Here is a 24350-nt window from a genome sequence, read left to right on the forward strand (position 1 = left end):
GGAAACTGTCATAAGTCCCATACAGCAACTAAGAGATTGGGAAAAGATCTTTACCAATCCTATATCAGATGGAGTGCTAATAACCAATATATACAAAAATTCAATAAGCTATCCTCCAGAGAATCATATAACACTATTTAATAGTGGACTACAGTTCTGAACAAAAAAATTCTCAACTGATAAATATTGAGTGGCTGAGAAGCACCTAAAGAAATATTCAACATCCTTACTCATTGGGGAAAAGCCAATCAAAACAATCCTGAGATTCTACCTCATACCAGTCACAATGGCTTAGTTAAAAAAGTCAGGTGACAACAGACTCTGGCAAGGGTGTGGAGAAAAAGGAACACTCTGTCACTGTTGAAGTTGCAAGCTCTTAAAACTTATCTGGAAACCAGCTGGATGTTCCTCAGAAAATTGAACATAGTATTTACTACTTCAGGACCCAGCTGTACCATTGGTTGGCATATACCCAAAACTTGCTCAAACCTACAACAAGGACACATGCTCCACTATGGTGACACCAGCCTTATTTATAAAAGACAGAAGCTGGACAGAACCCAGATGTCCCTCCAAAGAGAAACAGATTGATATGATGTGGTCCATTTACACAATGGTGTGGTATTCAGCTATTAAATAGAATGACTTCATGAAATTCATAGGCAAATGGATGAAACTAGAAAATATCATCCTGAGTGACGTAACCCAAACACAAATAAAGGCACATAGCATGCACTCAGTGGTAAGGGTGTAATCTCTAGAATGGCCCAGATACTAGGGAAGCGACAGGTTCCCTGGACCCAACAGGGATGACATTAGCCAACATACACAACAGTGAAATTGAACCTGAAGACACCATCTGCAGTAGATAGACATGGCCCCCAGTGCAAGGATGGGACCACTCACCCATCTCAAATATACTCAGAGTTGTCCCTGTCTAATGGAAATTCTGGGGCAAATATGGAGCAGAGGCTGAAGGACAGGCCATCCAGAGATCTGCAGACACCAAACCGGACACTGTTGCTGTTGCTGAGATGTGCTTACAAACAGGAGTCTGATCTGCCTGTCTTCTGAGAGGCTTTGCCAGCACCTGACTGATACAGATGCAGACTGATACAGATACACAGCCAACCATGGAAGTGAACCTGAAAATTCCAATGGAAGATTTAGGGGAAGGGCTGAAGGAGCTGAAGGGGATTGTAATTAGAGGTGGAACAACAATATCAATTAACCAGACCCCTTAGAGCTCCCATGGCCCTAACCAAAAACCATAGGATATACATGGTCTGATACCCTACATATGTAGCAGAGAACTGCCCCATCTCACACCAGTGGAAGGGGAAGCAATTAGTCCTTTAGATGCTTGATGTCCCAGAGAAGAGCAATTCAGAGAAGAGTGATTCTAGAGGGGTGAGGCAAGAATGAGTGGGAGAGTTGTGGAGGCATCTGCTTAGAAAAAAAGAGGAGGAATATGTGGTGGTGGGGTTTATTAATGGGGACTGGAAAGGGGTTAATATTTGCAATGAAAACAAATACAATGATTAATAATACTAACAATAAAGGAGTGGTATTTTCCATACATTCTTTTACTGCACATGTTAGCTTGGAACATTCATTGTTGCCTAGATGCATATTTCTTCCTACAGTAGCTGATTCTTGTTGCTCTGAGGAGTGTAGCCTAATATCTTCCTTTTCATTGAAAGAAGCTTAACTCCTTTTTTAAATTAACTCCTTTCTCCAAGCAAGGGTGATTGTAGATTTGTCTGTAAAAGGCAGGAGGCATTTGTACAACCTAATTAGGGGTCACCAAAAGAATTATTTACAAGCAAAGCCTGTAACACAAACAGGTTGTGTTTTATCACCTTACCACTATTGAAAGCATCCCAGGATCTCTGGCCAGGCAACTGCATAGGATATCAAGAGACATTTAGTATTTCAATATATGTGACTAGAGAAAATACTTTCAATTGTGTAGCATTCTCAATATTTCAAAAATGTCATGACAGAAAGAATATTAAGAGCTTTACGACAAGAAAAATTAGTGAGTGAGACATGAAGGCAGAAGCATCACAGTAACACATGGAACTTACATGGAATTCTAATATCAATCTCACACATTCTATGCTCTATTCAAATCCTATCACATGTTCATTTCCTAATGCAGTCCACCACTGATATTCTAGTCCCTGCAGTCTCTGAGGAGAAAGGGTCTGGGTCAACCTTTCCCATTCGGTTAGGTGGTTCCAAGACACATCAATGCACCAATGGAGGTGTAAGAGGCACTTGAAAGCACAGTCTCCAAAGCACCCTTTGACCTTTCATTCATGTTGCTCCTTCAGGAATCCCTTTTCATAACCCCTGACACTGTGCACAAAAGAGGTAGCACTATGGACTCAAAGAAAGAGAGTCGACAAGGTTCCTCCTCATTCAGAAAGCTTGGATGATCACCCCGCTAATACAAGTACTGACAAGTGAGGCAGCTCCTGCCTGGCCTGTGCAGACCTCGCGACTGCCCCATGCTGACCTCGCTATTGGCCCGTGGAAACATCGCCACTGCCCCATGGAGACCTCGCAACTGCCGCGTTGAGACCTCGCAACTTCCCTGTACAGACCTCGTGACTTCCCCTTACAGACATCGCGACTGACCCATGGATACCTTACAACTGCCTGGTGCAGAACTCGCGACTGCCCCATGCAGACCTGCTACTGCCCGTGCAAACTCGAGGACAGACCCTCTCCAGCTTTGGTTGTTTTCTAAGATCAACGATCACTCGAGATTTCCCTGCTTTCCCTTCCGGATTTGTCCACAGTTCTCGGGAGAGAAAGCAATACTCAAAGGATACAGGTCACTCATGCTCAACATGACTCACCACTGGCAAGTACATTCACTGCCCCTTCACGGGGTAGTAGCCCATTCGCCATTTCTTGTTCAATTTCCTTAACGACTAAACGGCCAGATGTGTGGAGAAAGGCCAGCGGGCCTCATCCCGTGCTTTACCCTCAGACCATGCACTGCTGATTTCCCAGCGTCCTCGGCCTGGGAACCCCTTCAGTGTCCTCCAAGATGATTATAACACCGGAGTGCAAAAGGGGAATCAGTAGAAGGATTCCCAGCCTCCACAGCCTGGAAGCCCATTCACTGTCCCCCAAGCAGATTATAACACCGGACTCCAATGGGGGAAGCACTTGAAGGGTTTCCAGCCTTCGACACCTTAGACAGTCTTCAGTGTCCCCCAACCAGACTGCAACATCCTACCCCAATGGGGGAAGCAATTGAACAGCAGAGACCCGAGCGACTTTCCACCTCCGGGACTACTTTTACAGACTTGGCACAAGTTCTGATGCACAAAACCCTATGAAGACAAGAGATTCAAAAAACCTGATGCTCGTTTTACAGAAAAGCTACAGAAACTCAAAGATCGTATAAAGGCTTCAGTCAATAAGAGGGCCCTAGACCCCAGAAGTTAACTGACAGAGAACAAGAAATCGACATTTCCACTTCCTCTGAGGGTTCCTTAGGGCATGAGTAATCCACTGACCAAGGATAGCAGATCACTGAGTAACCCACTGACCAGGGATACCAGAACATCTGCTTTACATCCTGTTACCAGAAAGAGTGGCCTCATTTTTAGTGCCCATTCTTGGGAAGATGAAAAAGAAAAGTGGGTTATGTCTACTGGGTTTGAAAAACATATGGACGTTGACGAGTTGGTAGCCAGAGTGCCTGCAATATCTACAAAACAGTACTGGAGAGAACAGTGAAAGATTCAAAGAAGATCACACTGTGCCTGGGCCACCTTCTGCTGACTCTTCTACTGACAAACTGGGACAGGTAATTTCCCCACACATTCCAGGTTCCCAACATCTGTCCCCATCTAGATATGGAGAACTTGGATCTCCCCTTTTTCCCCAAGATGTTCCTACCACCCAAGACTTTCCAGAAATAACCAAATGTATCCAATGTACTATAGGGTTATTCCACATTTGCCCAGGTGTCCAAAATTCTTCACACAGAGCCTGAATGGAAAAACATACATTCTCCTCTTCCAGAAGGAGTGTTTTTTTTCTTCAATCTTTATTAACTTGGGAACTTCTTATTTATATTTCAAATGTTATTCCCTTTCCAGGTTTCCAGGATAACATTTCCTAGCCTCTCCCACTCCCCATCTCTAGGTGTGTTCCTCTCCCGATCCACCCCCACATTACTGCCCTTCTCCCAACAATGCCATTCACTGGGGGTTCAGTATTGGGAAGACCAAAGACTTCCCTTTCCACTGGTCCCACTACTAGGCATTCAGTAATATCTGTGAGTTTGGAGACCAGGGTTAGTTCATGTATAGTCTTTGGGTAGTAGCTTAGTCTCAGAAGCTGTGGTTGATGGGCATTTTTTATGGGGTCTCAAGCCCCTTCAGCTCCTTCAGGTCTTTCTCTGATTCCTTTAGCCGTGATCACTTTCTCAATTCAGTGGTTTACTGCTGGCATTTGCCTAGGTATTTGCCATACTCTGGCTTTGTCTCTCAGTAGAGATCTACATCCGGTTCCTGTCTGCCTGCACTTCTTTGCTGCTTCAATCATCTTATCTAGTTTGGTGGCTGTATATGTCTGGGCCGCATGTGGGTCAGGCTCTCAATGACTGTTCCTTCAGTCTCTTTTCTAACTTTGCCACAATATGCCCTACTATGGGAATTCTTGTTCCCCTATTAAAGAAGGATTTAAGCATCCACATTTTGGTCATCCTTTTTGAGATTCCTGTGGTATGTGGATTTTGGGTAATTCTAGCATTTGGGTTAATATCCACTTATCATTGACTGCATAACATGTTGATTTTTCTGTGATTGGGATACATCACTTTGGGTGATATTTTCTAGTTGCATCCACTTGCCTATGAATTATATGCTGCCATTTTTTGATAGTTGAGTAGTATTCTTTTGTGTAGATGTATCACATTTTCTGTATCCATTCCTTTCTTGAAGAGCATCTGGTTACTTTCCAGCTTCTTCTGTGAATATAGTGGAACATGTGTCTTTGTTGTATGTTGGAGAATGTTTTGGGTATATGCTCAGGGGAGATATACTTGGGGACATAGAGAGTGCAATGTCCAATTTTCTAAAGAAGCTCTCAGACAGAATCCCAGAATGGTTTTTACCAGACTGCAATCCCACCAACAATGGAGGAGTGCTCTTTTTTTTCTCCACATTCTTGGCAGAATCTGCAGTCACCTGAGATGTTTTTTTGTAGCCATTCAGACTGGTATGAGGTGGAATGTCAGGGTTGTTTTGATTTTCATATTATTTATGAATAAACATATTGAAAATTTCTTTTTTTCCATATTTATTAACTTGGTTATTTTTTGGTTTTTTTTGTTTTTTTTTTTTGTTTTGTTTTGTTTTTTTCTTTTTTTCGGAGCTGGGGACCGAACCCAGGGCCTTGCGCTTGCTAGGCAAGCGCTCTACCACTGAGCTAAATCCACAACCCTGGTTATTTTGTTTTTTTAACATTTCAATTGTTACTCCCTCTCCAAGTTTCTGGATCCACATACCCGTTTTCCCTACACATCCTCTTCTATATGGGTGTTAGCTCCCCTTCTTCCCCCATTAGTGCCTCCCCACTAAAATCCCGTTTAATGGGGACTTCAGTCTTGGCAGGACCAAGGTCTTCCCCTTCCACTGGTGATCTTACTAAGATATTCATTGCTACCTATGAAGTTCGAGCCCAGAGTCAGTCCATGTAGAGTCTTTGGGTAGTGGCTTAGTCTATGGAAGCTGTGGTTGGTTGGCATTGTTGTTCAGATGGGGTCTCCAGCCCCTTCATGTTCTAACTGACTTTCCTGACTCCTTCAACAAGGGTCCCATTGTCAGATCAGTGGTTTGTTGGTGACATTCGCCTATGTATTTACTGTATTCTGGCTGTGTCTTTCACGAGAGATCTATATCTGGTTACTGTCAGCTTGCATTTTTTTGCTTCATCCATCTTATCTAGTTAGGTGGCTGTATGTGTATGGGCCACATGTGGGGCAGGCTCTGAATGGGTTTTACTTATACCTGTGTTGTAAACTTTACCTCCTCATTCTCTCCAAAGTGTATTCTTGTTCCCCTTTTAAAGAAAGAGTGAAGCATTCACATTTTGGTCAACCTTCTTATGTTTCAAGTGTTCTGTGCATCTAGGGTAATTCCAGCATTTAGACTAATAGCCACTTATCAATGAGTGCATACCATTTGTGTGTTTCTGTGATTTGGTTACCTCACTCAGGACGATATTTTCCCGTTCCATCCATGTGCGTATGAATTTCATAAAGTCATTGTTTTGGATAGCTGAGTAATATTTCATAGTGTAGATGTACTAGATTTACTGTATCCATTCCTCTGTTGAAGGGCATCTGGGTTCATTCCAGCTTCTGGCTATTATAAATAAGTCTGCTATGAACGTAGTGGATAATGTATCTTTGTTATATGTTGGGACATCGTTTGGGAATATGCCCAAGAGAGGTATAGATGGATCCTCAAGGAGTTCAATGTCCAATTTTCTGAGGAACCTCCAGACTGATATTAAAAATGGTTGTACCAGTCTGCAATCCCACCAACAATGGAGGAGTGTTCCTCTTTCTCCACATCCTCACCAGCATCTTTTATCACCTGAGTTTTCATCTTAGCCATTCTGACTGTTGTGAGGTGGAATCTCTGGGTTGTTTTGATTTGAATTTCCTTTATGACTAAAGATGTTGAACATTACTTTAGGTGTTTCTCTGCCATTCGATATTCTTCAGCTGTGAATTCTTTGTTTTGCTCTCTACTCCATTTTTCAGTAGGGTTATTTGTCCCCCTGTAGTGTAACTTCATGATTTCTTTGTATATTTTGGATAATAGTCCTCTATGTGTTGTAGGATTGGTAAAGATATTTTTCCAATCCGTTGGTTGCATTTTGTCCTAACAACAGTGTCCTCTGCTGTACAGAAGCTTTGTAGTTTTATGAGATCGCATTTGTTGATTCTTGATCTTAGAGCATGAGCCATTGTTGTTTGCTTCAGGAAATTTTCTCCAGTGCCCATGTGTTCGAGATGCGTCCCCAATTTTCTTCTGTTAGTTTGAGTGTATCTGGTTTCATGTGGAGGTACTTGATCCATTAGGACTTAAGCTTTCTACATAGCAGTTAGAATGGATCAATTTGCCTTTTTCTACATACTAACCTATAGTTGAACCAGCACCATTTGCTGAAAATGCTCTTTTTTTTTCCATTGGATGGTTTTTGCTCCTTTCTGAAAAATTAAGTGACCATGGGTGTGTGGGTTCATTTCTGGGTTTTCAGTTCTATTCCACTGGTTTATATACCTGCCTCTGTCTCAATGACATGCAGTTCTTCTCACTGTTTCTCTGTATTACTGCTTGACTTCAGGGATAGTGATTTCCAAGGAAGTCCTTTTATTGTTGAGGAGAGTTGTAGCTATTTTGTGTTTTTTGTTATTCCAGATGAATTTATGAATTTTTCTGTCTAACTCTATGAAGAATTTGATTGGAATTTTGATGGGGTTTGGAATGAAACTGTAGGTTGCTTTTGGTATAATGGACATTTTTATTGTATTAATCCTGCCAGTCCATGAACATGGGATATCTTTCCATCTTCTGAAATCTCCTTCAGTTTCTTCAAGACTTGAGGTTCTGCTCTTATGCCCATATATTTTACTTGCTTGGATAAAGTCACCCGAGATATTTTATATTATTTGGGGCTATTGTGAAGGGTGTAATATGCCTAGTTTCTTTCTCCACTCATTTAGCTTTTGTGCAGAGTTATTTTTATACCCAGACACTTTGCTGAAATTATTTATCAGGCTTAGTAATTTTCTTGTGGAACTTTTGTTGTCACTAAGTATAGTATCATATCATCTACAAACAGTGCTATTTTGACTTCTTCTTTTCCAATCTATATCCCTTTGACCTCCTTCAGTGTATGCTTGCTCTGGCCAAGATGTCTAGAACCATATTGAATAAGTTGTGAAAGATTGGGCAGCCTTGTCTAGTCCCTGATTTCAGTGTGATTGCTTTAATTTTCTCTTCACTTAGTTTAATGTTGTCAACTGATTAGCTGTATATGTTTAGGTATGGGCCTTAAATTTCTGTACTTACCTGGACTTTTATCATGAAGGAATGTTGAATTTTGTCAAAATCTTTCTCACCATCTAATGAAAGGATCATGTGGATTTTATCTTTGAGTTTGTTTATATAGTGGATTAGGTTGTTGGTTTTCTGTATATTAAATCATCCCTGCAAGCCTGGGATGAATCTTACTTAATCATAGTGGATGATTGTTAAATGTGTTGTAGGATTAGGTTTGCAAGAATTTCATTGAGTATTTTTGTGTCGATATTGATAAGAGAAATTGGTCTGAGCTCTCTTTGTTTGTTGGGTCTTTCTGTGTTTTATTGATAAGAGTAATTTTGGCTTCATGAAAGCAATTTGGTGGTACTCCATATGTTTCAAACTTATGGAATAGTTTGGACAGTATTGTTATGAAATTTTCAATGAATTTTGGATGGATATCTGCACTAAACCCATCTGATCCTAGTCTCTTTTTGGTTGGGTTTTTTTTTTTTTTTGGTTCTTTTTTTCAGAGCTGGGGAACGAACCCAGGGCCTTGCGCTTCCTAGGCAAGCGCTCTACCACTGAGCTAAATCCCCAACCCCTTGGGGTAATTTTGATGATTTCTTTTATTCCTTTGGGAGTTATGGGATGTTTAAATGGTTTATCATTTCCTGATTTAGCTTTTTTACCTAGTATGTGTCTAGAAAATTGTTCTTTTTCTCCAGATTTTCAAGTTTTGTTGAACATAGGCTTTTGTAGTACAATGACTTTTTTTTAATTTCCTCTGATTCTGTTGTAATGTCTACCTTTTAATATTTGATTTTGTTAATTTGGAACACTCTCTATATCCTCTGGTTAGTCTGGCTATGTGTTAATATATCCTGTTGATTTTCTCAGAGAACCAGGTATTGGTTCTGTTTATTCTTTGTATAGTCCCTTATTTTCTACTTGGTTGATTTCAGCCTTGAGTTTGATTACTTTATGCCTTCTACTACTCCTGCATGTATTTGCTTCCTTTTGTTCTAGAGCTTTTAGGTTTGCTGTCAAGCTGCTGATGTATGCTCTCTCCTGTTTCTTTCTGCAGGCACTCAGAAGTATGAGTTTTCCTTTTAGCACATCTTTCATTGTATCCCAAAAGTTTGAGTATATTGTACCTTCATTTTCGTTAAATTCTAAGAAGTCTTTAATTTCTTTCGTCATTTCTTCCTTGACCAAGTTATTAATGAGTAGAGCCCTGCTCACCTTCCATGTATATGTGGGTGTTCTTTCCTGATTGTTATTGAAGAACAGCAATAGCCCATGGTGGTCTGATAGGATGTGTTGGATTATTTCTATCTTTCTGTATTCTTTGAGGCCTGCTTTTTGACTGATTATATTATCAATGTTGGAGAAAGTGCCAAGAGGTGGTGAGAAGAAGTAATATCATTTTGTTTTACAATAGAATGTTCTCTAAATATCTGTTAAGTCCATTTGGTTTATACCTTCTGTTAGTCTGTCTATGTCTCTGTTTAATTTCTGTTTCCATGATCTTTCCAGTGATGAGAATGGGGTGTTGAAATCTTCTACTATTTTTTTTTTGTGGTGCCATATGTTCTTTGATCTTTAGTAAGTTTACTTTTATGTATGTAGATGCCCTAGTATTTGGAGCATAGATATTTATGATTTCAAGTTCATTTTGGTGGATTTTTACTTTGATGAATATGAAGTGTCCTTCCTTATGCTTTTTGATGACTTTTGGTTGAAATTGGATTATATATGATATTAGGTTGGATACTCCAGCTTACTGCTTCAGACCATTTGCTTGAAAAATATTTTACCAGCCTTTTAGTCTGAGGTAGTGTATGTCTTTGTCTTTGAAGTGACTTTCCTGTAGTGCAAAATGTGGGGTTCTCATTACATATCCAGTGTGTCGATCTGGGGAATTTTAGTGGGGAATTGAGTCCATTGATTTTGAGAGATATTAAGGAATAGTGATGGTTACTTTCTCTTATTTTCACACTTGGACGTTAATTTATGTTTGTATGCTTCTCTTTGTTTTGTTGTGAAAAGATTAATTTCTTGCTTTATCTATGATTTTACTTGCCTCCATGTGTTGGGGTTTGCCATTCAGTGTCCTTTTTAGGACTGGATATGTAGAAAGATATTGTGTAAATTTGGTTTTGTCATGTAATATCTTGGTTTATCCATCTATGTTAATTGAGAGTTTTGCTGGATACAGTAGCCTGGGCTGGTGTTTGTTTTCTCTTAATGTCTGTATGTCCAGGATCTTCTGGCCTTCCTAGTCTCTGTTGAGAATTATGGTGTAATTCCGATAAGTTTGCCTTTATATGTTATTTAACCTTTTCCCTTACTGCTTTTAATATTTTTATTTGTTTTGTGCAATTGGTGTTTTGACTATAATGTGATGGGAGGATTTCCTTTTCTGGTCCAATCTATTAGGAGTTCTGTAGGCTTTGTGTATGTATATGGGCATCTCTTACTTTAGATTAGGGAAATTTTATTCTATAATTTTGTTGAAGATATTACTGTCCCTTGATGTTGGCAGTCTTCACTCTCTTCTATACCTGTTATCCTTAGGTTTGATCTTTTCATTGTGTCCTGGATTTCCTGTATGTTTTGGTCTAGGAGCTTTTTCTGTTTTACATTATCTTTGACAGTTGTGTCAATGTTTTCTATTGAATCTTCTGCTCCTGAGATTATGTCTTCTATTTCTTTTACCCTGTTGGTGATTCTCACATCTATGAATCCTGGTCTCTTTCCTAGGTTTTCCATCTCCAGGTTTGACTTTCTTTGTGCTTTCTTTATAGTTTCTATTTGATTTTTAACTCCTGGTTGTTTTGTAAATTTCCTTCTCCAGTTTTGTTTTTTTTTTTTCCAGGAGTTTTTTAAGGTACTTTTGTGTTCCCTCTTTATGGGATTCTACTTGTTTACTTCTGTATTTTCTTTTGTCCTGTATTTTCTTTTTTCTTTCTTTCTTTTTTTTTTGTTCTTTTTTATCGGAGCTGGGGACTGAAACCAGTGCCTTGTGCTTCCTAGGCAAGCGCTCTACCACTGAGCTAAATCCCCAACCCCTGTCCTGTATTTTCTTAAGGGAGTTATTTATAACCTCCTTAATAATCTCCATCTTCATGATTAAATGTGAACTTAAATCTAGATCTTGCTTTTCTGGGGTGTTTTGATATCCATTGTTTGCTTCGGTGGTAGACTTGGGCTCTGATGAGCCCAAGTACTTGATTTCTCTTGTTTGTTTTCCTGGGATTGCTTCTAGCCATCAGTTTGTCTCTGGAGTTAGCTTGTCTTGCTCTTTTTGATAGTAGCTTGACTGTCCTGTAGGCTCATTTGTCAGGACTGGTGTAGACCTGTTTTCCTTTTTTTCTTTACCCCAGTCATGGGAAAAGAGTAATCTGCTCTCATGCGTGCCATTGCTCCTGTCCACTGGCTTTCAGCTCTCCCTGTGGGCAAGACCCAGAAGGAATTCCCATACTTCTCCTATGTACTTCTTCGGGGGAAGAGGGCACAGAAGGCACATGGTGTTTACCTCTTTAGTCAGGAACCTGGGCAGAGAGTAGTCTCTTCTGGTTTCCCAGGAGTGTCTTCTCCTCTGAAGGTCAAGTTCCCCCACCGTCTGGATTTGTGAGCATGGAGCTTTTTTACCAGTCTGGAACATGGTGCTCCTGCAGTTTTCCTCTTCTTATATTCCTGAGTACAGAGGCACTATGCTGTTTTTTCTTGGCCCAGAGATGAGGGTATGTGTGGTCAGACATGGCAGTCTCTGTTCCTTATAGACTCAGTATTGCCCACACTCCTGGGTGATCAGCTCTCTCTCTCCCACAGCATCTAGGAGCAGGGCCCGGGATCAGTGAAGTTCAGGATCCAGCTAGGAACTGGAAATGCCTTGTCCCTGAGAAGTTGTGCCTTTGCGTTTCCTGAGTCCTCCAGTCAGGTCACTTAGAGCAAAAAAGTTGGATTAACCTGTTGTCTCAGGCCTGAAGTCGCTCCTTGGGATGACTTTCAGCTCTCTATGAGAGCCGGATCAAGAAATGTCTTGCCCCTACTGCTCCTAGGTCCCTATGCACAGGAGGCCCAGATGGAGCTAGGTGTTTTTTTCTTGAGTCAGGAATGTGAACAGAGTTCTCAGGGGTTTCCTCCCCTCTGATGGTCTAATTCTTCCCCACCCCAAATGAGATTTGGGTGTATGATGCTGTTTGGACCTGTTCAGATCCAGGAGCAGTTTGGACTGCAGGGCTCCTGCAGCTTGACTGCTCCTATATTCATGTGTCGAGAGGCACTATGCAGTTTCCTCTTGGGCTAGGGATGTGGGCCCAGGTGGGCAGAAATGGCAGTCTCTCGTTCCCTGAAGTCTCAATATTGCCCACTCTTCTGGGCAAAGCTTTGTCCCACAGTGTTTCCAAAGGAGTTTCAAATATTCATTACCTATACAAATGTTCTCCAATCTTTCTAATTCTCCTCCAAAGTGTTTTTGACAAGACTAGGTGATTTCACAACTTACCTATTAAACAAAGAGGAACTTCAAAGTCCTCCACTATTAAAAAATGGGCTTAAATCGTCACTTATGGTCCAAGGGGGACAAAATGCAGTCACAAATCCCCAAGTGAACTTCATAACACACATACCAAAAGAAGAGACAAGACTTTCTCCATGTACACCATTAGGTCAAGGACCATAGCCAGTTCAGAAGGGGCTCTTGAGAGTTCCATACCCACTCAAGATTTTGTAGAAAATTCTGAGTCTACCCAAGGGGCTCTTGTGCTTTGTGCACATAAAAAATGGGATCTAGCACCCTCACCATCTCCCCCAGGGCTTCCAATGTTCCTATACAACTGAGAATTAATCTAATATCCGCTACCACCAAAAAGGACCCCCCTGACTTCTCATCAGGCCCAAAAGAGCCAAGTTTATCACAACACACAGTGAATGATTCATGCAGACTCCATATTTATACAATGTGCAGAGAAGATAAAACATTCCCTATCTTCTCAGGGGTGTCTGGATCATTCTTTCCTGAAAGGAGAGGCTCCAAAATTTTCAACATATACATCAGAGATGCTAGAATTTCCCAAAACTTAGCAGGATTCTCTGAGTAGTACTCTATCTCATAAAGAGCCTGTGGGAAAAGAAACATCTACAATAGGAGTTCTACCCAGAGCCACATCTTTAGAAATAGCTTGTGGATGCGACACATGTACAAAAGATTTTGTAGGACATATTCCATCTGTAGAAAAGGTTACGGATCAAACCATATGTGAATGAGGAGCCGGGGAACATGATATGCAAACACCAGTGTCTGTAGCATCTTTGACATCTAATGAAACAGACTCCTTGGATTCTATTTGTGCAAAAGAATGCTTATGACCTCCAAAAATTTCACAGTAGGCCATTGGAACTTCATTATCTCCTCAAGATCAGCCATCTTCCCCAACTACAGAAGAAGCTACACACTCTTCCTAATATGCACAAAGGGTTGATAATCCTTCTTTATACCTACAAGTGGACCCAAAACATCTGCCAAATACCTCAAAGTCTCTGGATTTTGCCACATCTTCTGAAGAGGCCTTGGAACCTGTTTTGCATATCAAGCAGGCTAGGGAACTTCACACTTTTATACGAAAGTCTTTTTTCCAATTTTCCAACAGAAGTAATTTTTCTTGGTACTTCCACAATTACACAATGATATCTCGAAACATACTTATCTACTCATGAGGCTCTCAGACCTCTCACATATGTCCATAATGCACTAGGAGTGGTCACATCTTCAGAGGTAGCTCTAATACCTACCCCCATTCTGATGCCACAGTCATGATTTCCACACATATAGACAGTACATTAAGACCTTCCTCATCTGACAAGGATGTCTTAGGATCTACTGCATCTGAACAGCCTGCTTTACAACTATCCCCATCTACCCAAGTAGATTTATTTCACATGTCCACTCTCGGGAGAAATAGTCGACATTCTCCCTCTACCAAAATGGACCACAGGCATCCAATCTCTAGAAACAAAGGGTTAAGGTTTTATCCTTTTGTTGGAGTCTTAGGAAATTTCTCCTCTAAAGAAGAAAGTTTCAATCTTCCCCCTTCTGCCAAAAGGGATCTTATGCCACCTTCTGCTGCCAAAGAGACACCAAAAGCTGCCAATATTCCACGGGTGAGTACTACATCTTCTCCATCTGTCCAAAAGGCCTTGGAATTTTCAAAAATGTCGAATGAATTGGGGAAAGTTGACAATCCCTACAAGGCAATGCTGGACATTCCATATTGTCCCAAGTTGCTCAAGTACCTCCTCCTTCTACCAAAAAGGCATGTTCAACGTGTGCACTAGGGTTTCAGGATATTTCTTCACACCTCTGTAGGGCTCAAGAAAGTGTTCTCCAGGCTCAAAGTGATTTGTCATTGTGCAAATTAGACTTCAAAAATACAAAAGCTTTTTTATATTTCCAAAGGTCTGAGGGAAAGTTCACATCGAAAAATATCATTTAGACCTTGTGCCATTAGCCCAAGTATATTAGAAAAATTCCATGTATTCTAAAGCGTCTAAAAATCAATCTGGCTCTAGCACTCTTCCTGGGAGACATTTACCATCAGACATACAATCCCCAGGACCATCATAATCTAAAAAGGGGTATCTCTAAACTTTATTGTCTGCCAAAAGATCTTTAGGATGTTCAGCAACTTCTCCAAGAGCTCGGTTAACCCAGAGAACAAAAGTATTAAAGATATCTTCCCAGGATGTTTTCCCAAGAACCACATATTTCTTCTTTTCTTTTATACCAAGACAGAAGGCCAGCTTCCTTCTCCCCATCTCTGATCTCTTCATCCTATTAGTCCTCCCTCACAAATTGCTCTTTACTCTGAATTAGAGGCCAATTATGAAATTATCGATATATGGAAGGAAAATCTTAGAGGCAGTAGCTGTCTTATGATGTCACAGAAGAAGCTAGGGCTCTCCAGGATACAATAGATTTTTCATGCAGGGTGTAATGATCATGCCACTGAGAATTGCCGTAGCCTACCTCTAAAAACTTTTCCTTACATTGACCAGATTTGGAGGTGCCGTTTCCAGGAGTGTCTCCTGAGACACAGTAGAAACCTTTACATGCTACATCTCTCTAAAGCTAGATACTACTTTTTGCTTCAATAGTGGTTACATGCTCTGAATGAAGAAAGTTACTCAGGGGCTTGTCATGGGTAGAAAAGATTGAGGAATATGTAAGGAAGGAGATTTTTCTAGAGATTAATTTCATTCCCAGGTCCAATCCTGTGACATAAAGTTCAATTCCCTAGGTTTTCTCTTTTTTCCCGGTGCCAGTATTTTCCCTAATGAATTTTAATTGACTGAATATTGTGCTACATTTTCTGATTGTGAATTCATTGACAGGGGACATTATATAGGTTTCTGTATGTCTACTCAAAAATTTCATTTTTCCAGTTCATTTTTTGCAATTAATTTGGCTACAAACGGGGCCCAGCTATACAATGAATATAAGAGTGGAAATATTGTGTACCCAGTTCAAATGATCAACACCCATATCCTTATTTTATCCATAAATTACCAGATATCAGTAAAGCAAAAGACAACATGGACTATAGAATGTGGTTCTGAAGTTCTATTAGATATCAGTTCTCTAATATCTAACTTCCTGTTTTCCCTGGGAAAGGCTTGAGGGTTTTGGATATTTTACAGTGATTCTTTCTCAGGCCAAACATCAGTTTCTGGGTGATGGGAAGCGAGAGGAATTGCTTGAGGTCCAGTGAAACCTCAAATTAAATAGGTTATAAGAACAGAATGGAGTCTAATTGGCATTGTCATTTGTGGATCCTACATACTTAACCTACTTGCACAGAATTTATGTAAATATTCCATCAAAATTCATAGTTGTAGGAACCACCAAAAGTATATATATATATACATACATATATATATATGTATAGATATAGATATAGATATAGATATAGATATAGATTATATATATATATAGATAGATAGATAGATAGATAGATATAGATAGATAGATATAGATGGATAGATAAATAGATATAGGTATAGATATAGATATAGATAGGGTTGATATAGATAGATATAGATATAGATATAGATGATATAGATATAGATGATATAGATATAGATATAGATATAGATATAGATGATATAGAGATAGATATAGATGATATAGAGATAGATATAGATATATAAAGCATCAAAACTAGATAAGATTGTTGAAGCTAAGAAGAGTATGCTGCCAGGAACTGCATATAGATATTTCATGAGAGACACAGCTAGAGCATGTCAAATACAGAAGTGAATGGTAGTGGCAAACCAGTGAACTGAAAACAGATCTCTTGTTAGTAGATTTTGAGAAAGGATTAAAAGAGCTGAAGGAGCTTTTAATCCAATAAGAAAAATAATGCAAAAGATCCAGAGTTTTCTGGTTCTATAGGAATACTCAAAGATTGTACATGGCTAGACCTATGGCTCCAACTGCATATGTAGCAGAAAATGGCATTGTTGGGCACCAATGGAAGGAGATGCCCTTGGTTCTCCCTAGTTTTTATTGCTAGTTCAAGTAAATGTCCAGGCAAAGTAAGGGGTGTTTATAATAAGGGTAAGGGGATCGGTTAGGAATCTTATGGACAAGAAACTGGGAAAGAAAATAACATTTGAAATGTAAATATAGGAATATACAATTGAAAAAGCTATAAAATTTGAGAAAAAAAAGGAAATAAAGAAAAGAAAATTGGCAGCTAACCAGACATATTGACTAAGAAATCTAAAGAATCCCTGTCAGGGAATTTTAGTCAGAATAATATTGGTGGAAAGACCTGGATGATGAAATCCAAATTTGAAGGACTTTTCTTTCCCAGGTATCAGTCTCAGATACAAATTGAAGTATAGGAATCCAAATCATGGAGTAATTTACACTGAGCTGAGGACTGAATACTTGTCTTTCCCTTTCTATTGTGGGAAAAGGAATCAAAGCCAGGAGCTCTCAGGAAAACAATTGGGCACTTTCCAACACTTGGCTTTTAGAAAAACAAAATTAATGATATAAACTTTCTGAATTCCAGGAACGATAACAAGCAGGGATGTCCAGATGTTTCTGGGAGGCCCTCAACTCCTGATTCCCATATGTTGAAGGCTCATATAAAGACTATCTCTTCAGCAAATCCACTCCAGCCATTCTCAGGACCTAGGAACCTTTCCAATGGACCAAGTATTTCTTCATTTTTATACAAATACAGAAGGCCAGCTTCCTTCTCTCCATCTCTGATCTCTTTACCATCTTTCTTATCCCTCCCAAATGGCTCTGAATTAGAGGCCAATTACTAAACACTACATGTTCTGCAGGAATATCTGATAGGCTGTTGCTGTCAGTGCAACACTTGTGACAACACAGAAGAAGTGAGGGCTCTCCAGGATACAAGAATTTTTCAGTGAGGCCCTAATGATGATGTCACTGAGACCTGCCATGGCCTACCTGCAAACAGCTTTCCTTACATTGATCAATTTCGAGGGTGCCCTTTCCAGGAGTGCCTCCTGTGACACAGTAAAAACCATTACGTGCTAAGTACTTCTATTTGTTTCACTAGTAGTTACATGTTCTGAATGGAGTAATTTAGTCAGAGACTTGGCATGGGTAGAAAAGATCTAAGAAAATGGAGTGGAGGAGATTCTTCTGGATAATAATTTTATTCCCAGGTACATTCCTGTGCCATAGACTTCAATTTCCTAGGTTTCCTCTGTTTCTCAAAGGCAAGTATTTCCCTACAGACCTTCAATTGAATGAATATTGTATTAATTTTTTTGTACATTCCTTGAGAGGGGACATTATATATATTTCTGAATGTGTACTCAAAAATTCTGTTTTCCAATTCAATTTTTTGCAATGATTTTGGCATCAAAGGGGGCACAGCTATAGAGTGAATATAAAAGTGTAAATATCGTGTACCTTCTTCAAATGATAATCTTCCAAAACCTTATTTTATCCAGAAATTACATGACATCATTAATGTAAAGGACAGCATGGACTATAGAATTTGTTTCTATAGTCCCATTCGATATCAGTTCTCTAATATTCACCTTCCTGTATTCCCATGAAGAGACTTGAGGGTTTTGGATGTTTTACCATGCTACTTTCTACAGCTCAAACATAAGATTCAGGAGGATGTGCAGGATGAGCAAAAACTTGAGGTCCAGTGAAAACTCAGCTTCATTATGTTCATAAGAACAGGAGAGAGTCTGTTTGGCACTATCATTTGTGGATTCTACTTTCTTGATCTTGTTTCCCAGAATCCATGTTAAAATTACATCTAACCTCATAGCAGTAGGTCATATATATATATATATATATATATATATATATATATACATATATATATATATATATGTGTGTGTGTGTGTATATGTATGTATATGTATATATGTATATGTGTATATATACATGTATGTATATGTATATATATGTATATATATATATATATATATATATATATATATATATATATAGAGAGAGAGAGAGAGACATATCAGCCACCAAAACTAGATAAGATTGATGACGCTTAGAATACCATGATTAGAAGAAATGGATATAGGTCTTTCCTGAGAGACACTGCTAGAGCATGTCAAATACAGAATTGAATTGTAGTGGCAAACCAGTGAACTGAAAACAGATCTCTTGTTTGTAGATTTTGAGAAAGATTTACAAGAGCTAAAGCAGCATGCAATCCAATAATAAAAACAATGCCAACAAACCAGAGTTTTCTGGTACTATACAAATTTTCAAAGATTGTACATGGACAGACATATGGCTCCAACTGCATATGTGGCAGAGAATGGAATTTTTGGGCACCAATGGAAGGAGATGCCCTTGGTTCTCCCTAGTTTTTAATGCTTGATCAAGAGAATGTCCAGGCACAGTAAGGGGAGTTATATAAGAAGTGTAAGGGGATCGGTTAGGAATCATATGGACAGGAAACTGGGAAAGGAAATCACATTTGAAATGTATATAGAAATATCCAATTAAAAAATCTATAAAATTTTTGAAAAAATAAAAAAAGGAAATAAAGTAGAGGAAAGAAACTTTGCTGCTAATCAGACCTATTGACTCAGAAATCTAAAGAGTCCCTGTCAGGGAATTGCAGTCAAAATAATACTGGTGGAAATACTGAGATGATGAAATTCAAATTTGAAGCACTTCTCTTTGCCAGATATCAGTGTCAGACCCAAACTGCACTATAGGAATGCAAAGAATGGAGGAGTTTACACTGAGCAGATGACCGAATACTTGTATTCCCTTCTCTCTTAGGACCTTTCTCTTCTGGGAAAAAGAATAAAAGCCATGAGCTCTCAGGAAAACAACTGGGCCCTTTCCAAAACCTAGCTTTTGGAATAACGAAATTAATGATATAAACTCTCTGACTTCCAGGAACTATAACAAGCAGGAATGTCCAAATGCTTCTGGGAGGCTCTAAACTCTTGATTCCCATGTGTTGAAAACTCAGATAAAGGCTATCTCTTCAGGAAACCCACTCAATCCCTAACCAAGATTCACTGAGCTTTCCAAAGGACCAAGTATCCCTTCATTTTTATACAAATACAGAAGGCCAACATCCTTCAAACAATCTCTGTTCTCTTTACCCTCTTTCTTCTCCCTCCAAATGGCTGTTGGCTCTCAGTTAGAAGCCAATTAGTAAACATTAGATGTACTGCAGGAATATCTTAGAGGCAGTTGCTGTCAGTACAACACTAGGAACATCACAGAAGAAGCTAGGGCTCTCCAGGATACAAGAATTTTTAAGCCAGGGCCTAATGATGATGTCACTGAGAACTGCCATAGCCTACTTGCTTAACAGCTTTCCTTACATTGACAAGTTTCGAGGGTGCCCTTTCCAGAAGTGTTTCCTGTGACACAATGGAAACCTTTAAGTACTACATCTCTCTAAAGTTAAGTACTTCTCTTTGTTTCATTAGTCGTTACATGCTCTGAATGGAGAATGTTAGTCAGGGGCTTGGCATGGGTAGAAAAGGAATAGGAACATGGAGAAGAGGAGGTACTTCTGGTTAATAATTTTATTCCCAGGTCCATTCCTGAGACATATACTTCAATATCCTAACTTCAATTTCCTAGGCTTTCTCTGTTTCTCAAAGGCACGTATTTTCTCTATAGACCTTCAATTCCATCTAACCTCTTAGCTGCAGTTTACATCTATATCTATATCTATATCTAATCTATATCTATAGATATGATATAGATATGGTATAGATATAGATAACTCTATAGACAATGAAGGAATATCCAAGAGGGAGGTAGTATATATATATGTATATATATTTGTATATATGTATGTGTATAGATATATAGATATAAATATAAATGTACGTATATGTATAGGTATAGATATAGATATAGATGCAGATATATAGATATAGATAGATATATCAGCCACTAAAACTAGATAAGATTGATGAAGCTTAATTTGGCATGATTAGAAGAAACGGATATAGGTCTTTCATGAGAGACACAGGTAGAGCATGTCAAATACAGAAGTGAATGGTAGTGGCAAACCAGTGAACTGAAAACAGATCTCTTGTTGGTTGATTTTGAGAAAGAAAGAGAAGAGCTGAAGGAGCTTTCAATCCAATAAGAAAAACAATTACAATGAACCAGAGTTTCCTGGTACTTTACAAATATTCAAAGATTGTACATGGAAAGACCTATGGCTCCAAATTCATATGTAGCAGCGAATGGCATTTTTGGGCAAAAAAGGAAGGAGATGCCCTTGGTCTAAACTAGGTTTTATTACCAATTCAAGGGATTGTCAAAGGGCTGTAAGGGGGATTAATACAAGAAAAGTAAGTGGACCGGTAAGGAATCTAAAGGGCAGGAAACTGGGAAAGGTAAAAATATTTGAAATGTAAATATGGAAAAATCAATTTAATAAAGCAAAAAATTTGCTAAAAACAAAAAAAATAAATAAGTTACAGATAAGAAAACTGCCAGATAATCACACATATTGACTGAGAAATCTAAAGGGTCACCATCAGGCAATAGGAGTCAGAGTAAATCTACTGGAAAGACTGATATAATGATCTAGAAAAAGGTCTCTCTCCCAAATACCAGTATCAGATATAAACTTCACTATATGTATCCAATTAATCAAGGAGTTTACTCTGAGCTGAGGACACAATAGTTGTCTTTCACTTCTTCTTAGGAAGTTTTTCTTCTGGGCAAAAATAAAAGCCATGAGCTCTAAGGACAAGAAGAGTGCCCTTCCCAACACCTGACTTTTAGGATAAAGGTATTAATGATGTAAACTCTGTGACTTACAGGAACCACAAGAAGCAGGGAAATCCAGATGTGGCTGACAGGCTCCGAGCTCCTGATCCCATGAGTGGAGGCTCTGGTCAACTCTATCTCTTCACCGTACCTACTCAACTCCTACCAAGGAGGCAGTGAGATTTCCCAGGGTCGACATATTTCTTCCTTTTTTTTTTATACCAAGACAGAAGGCCATCTTCCTTCTCCACATCTCTAAGGTTTTCATATTCTTTGTTCTCACTCCCAAATTGATGTTTCCTCTGAACTAGAGGCCAATTAGTAAACCCTATAGGTACTGAAGGAATGAATATCTGAGAGACTTCTGCAGACATGGCAACACTTGTTACATCACAGGAGAAGCTAGGGCTGTCCAGGATACAAGAGACTTTTCATGGAATTCCTCATGATGATGTAACTGAGAACTGCTATGGCCTACCTCTGAACAACTTTCCTTACATTTACCAGTTTCGAGAGTGCCATTTCCAGGTCTGTCTCCTGAGACACAGGGGAAAACTTTATATACTCCATCTCTATAAAGCTCTATATGTGGGTGTTCTTTCCTAATTGTTATTGAAAACAGCCTTAGCCCATGGTGGTCTGATAGAATGCATTGGATTATGTCTATCTTTCTATATGCTTTGATGCCGGCTTTTTGACTGATTATATGATCAATTTGGAGAAAGTGCTGTGAAGTGGTGAGAAGAAGTTATATCCTTTTGTTTTATGATAGAATGTTCTAAAATATCTTTGAAGTCCATTTGGTTTATAATTTCTGTTAGTCTGTAGATGTCTCTGTTTAATTTCTTTTTCCATGATCTGTCTAGTGATGAGTGTAAGGGGTAAATATCTCCTGCTATTATTATTTGCTGTGCAATTTGTTCATTGAGCTTTAGTAAAGTTTCTTTTAAGTATGTAGATGCCCTTGTATTTGGGGCATAAATATTTATGATTTCGAGTTCTTCTTGGTGGATTTTTCCTTTGATGAATATGAAGTGTCCTTCCTTATGCTTCTTGATGACTTTCAGTTGAAAGTATATTTTATATAATTTTAGAATGGCTACTCCAGCTTGCTTCATCAGACCATTTGCTCGGAAAGATGTTTTACAGCCTTTTTACTCTGAGGTAGTGTGTGTCTTTGTCTCTGAAGTGTGTTTCCTGTAGTGCAAAACTCTGGGTCCTCATTACACATCCAGTTTGTCAATCTGTGTATTTTTAGTGGAGAATTGACTCCATTGAATTTGAGAGATATTCAGGAATAGTGATGGTCACTTTCTCTTATTTTCATAATTGGAGGTTAGTTTAGTTCGTTGTTTTGTTGTGAAAAGATTAATTTATTGCTGTATCTATGATTTTACTTGCCTCCTTGTGTTGGGGCTTGCTAGTAAGTGTCCTTTGTAAAACTGGATATGGAGAAAGATATTGTGTAAATTTGGTTTTGTCATGTAATATCTTTGTTTCTCCATCTATGTTAATTGAGAGTTTTGCTGGATATAGTAATGTGGGCTGGCGTTTTTGTTCGCTTAGTGTCTGTATGACATCTGTCCAGGATCTTCTGGCATTCATAGTCTCTCGTGAGATTTCTGGTGTAATTCTGATAGGTTTCCCTTTATATGTTATTTAACCTTTTCCCTTACTGTTTTTAATATTTTTATTTGTTTTGTGCATTTGGTGTTTTGACTATTATGTGATGGGTGGATTTCCTTTTCTTGTCCAATCTATTTGGAGTAATTTAGGATTTGTGTACGTTTATGGGCATCTCTTTCTTTAGATTAGGGAAATTTTATTCTATAATTTTGTTGAAGATATTACTGTCCCTTGATATTAGCAGTCTTCACTCTCTTCTATACCTGTTATCCTTAGGTTTGATCTTCTCATTGTGTCCTGTATGTTTTGGTCTAGAAGCTTTTTCTGTTTTGCATTATCTTTGACAGTTGTGTCAATGTTTTCTATGGAATCTTCTGCTCCTGAGATTATGTCTTCTATTTCTTTTATCCTGTTGGTGATTCTCACATCTATGACTCCTGGTCTCTTTCCTAGGTTTTCCATTTACAGGGTTGTCTTCCTTTGTGCTTCCTATATTGTTTCTATTTCCCTTTTTAATTCCAGGATGGTTTTGTTCATTTCCTTCGCCTGTTTTGCTATTTTTGCAGTAGTTCTTTAAGGTAGTTTTGTGTTCTCTTTTTCTGGGATTTACTTGTTTACTTCTGTATTTTCTGTTGTCCAGTATTTCTTAAGGGAATTATTTATGACTTTCTTAACATCCTCCATCGTCATGATAAAATGTGACCTTAAATCTAGATCTTGCTTTTCTGGTGTGTTTGGATATCCAGTGTTTGCTTTGGTGGGAGATTTGGGCTCTGATGAGCCCATGTTGTCTTCATTTCTGTTGTTTGCATTACTGTGATTGCCTCTACCCATCAGGTTGTCTCTGGATGATCTTGTCTTGCTCTTTCAGATATTGGCTGGACCATCCTGTAAGCTCATGTGTCAGGACTGCTGTAGACGTGTTTTCCTGTTGTTTTTTGTTTGTTTGTTTGTTTTTGTTTTGTTTTGTTTTGTTTTGTTTTTTCTGTCCCAGTTATGGGAACAGAGTATTCAGCTCTCATGCATGCAGTTGCTCTTGACCACTGACTTTCAGATGTCCCTGTGGGTGGGAACCAGAAGGAACTTCCCATACTTCTCCGAGGCCCTTATGTGGGGAGAGGGGGCACAGAAGGCACAAGGTGTTATCCTCTTGAGTTAGGAATCTGGGCAGAGAGTAGTCTCCTCTGGTTTCCCAGGAGTGTCTGCTTCTCTGAAGGTCTAGTTCCCCCACCCTTAGGATTTTTGTGCTGGGAGCTGCTTTTTAAGTTCTGTTCAGATCCAGGCACAGTCTGGAACATGGTGCTCCTGCACTTTGACTCCACCTATATTCCTGTGTCCAGAGGCACTATCCTGTTTTGTCT

This window comes from Rattus norvegicus, chromosome Y (assembly GCF_036323735.1).
Source record: "Rattus norvegicus strain BN/NHsdMcwi chromosome Y, GRCr8, whole genome shotgun sequence".
In the NCBI taxonomy this organism is placed as follows: Eukaryota; Metazoa; Chordata; class Mammalia; order Rodentia; family Muridae; genus Rattus; species Rattus norvegicus.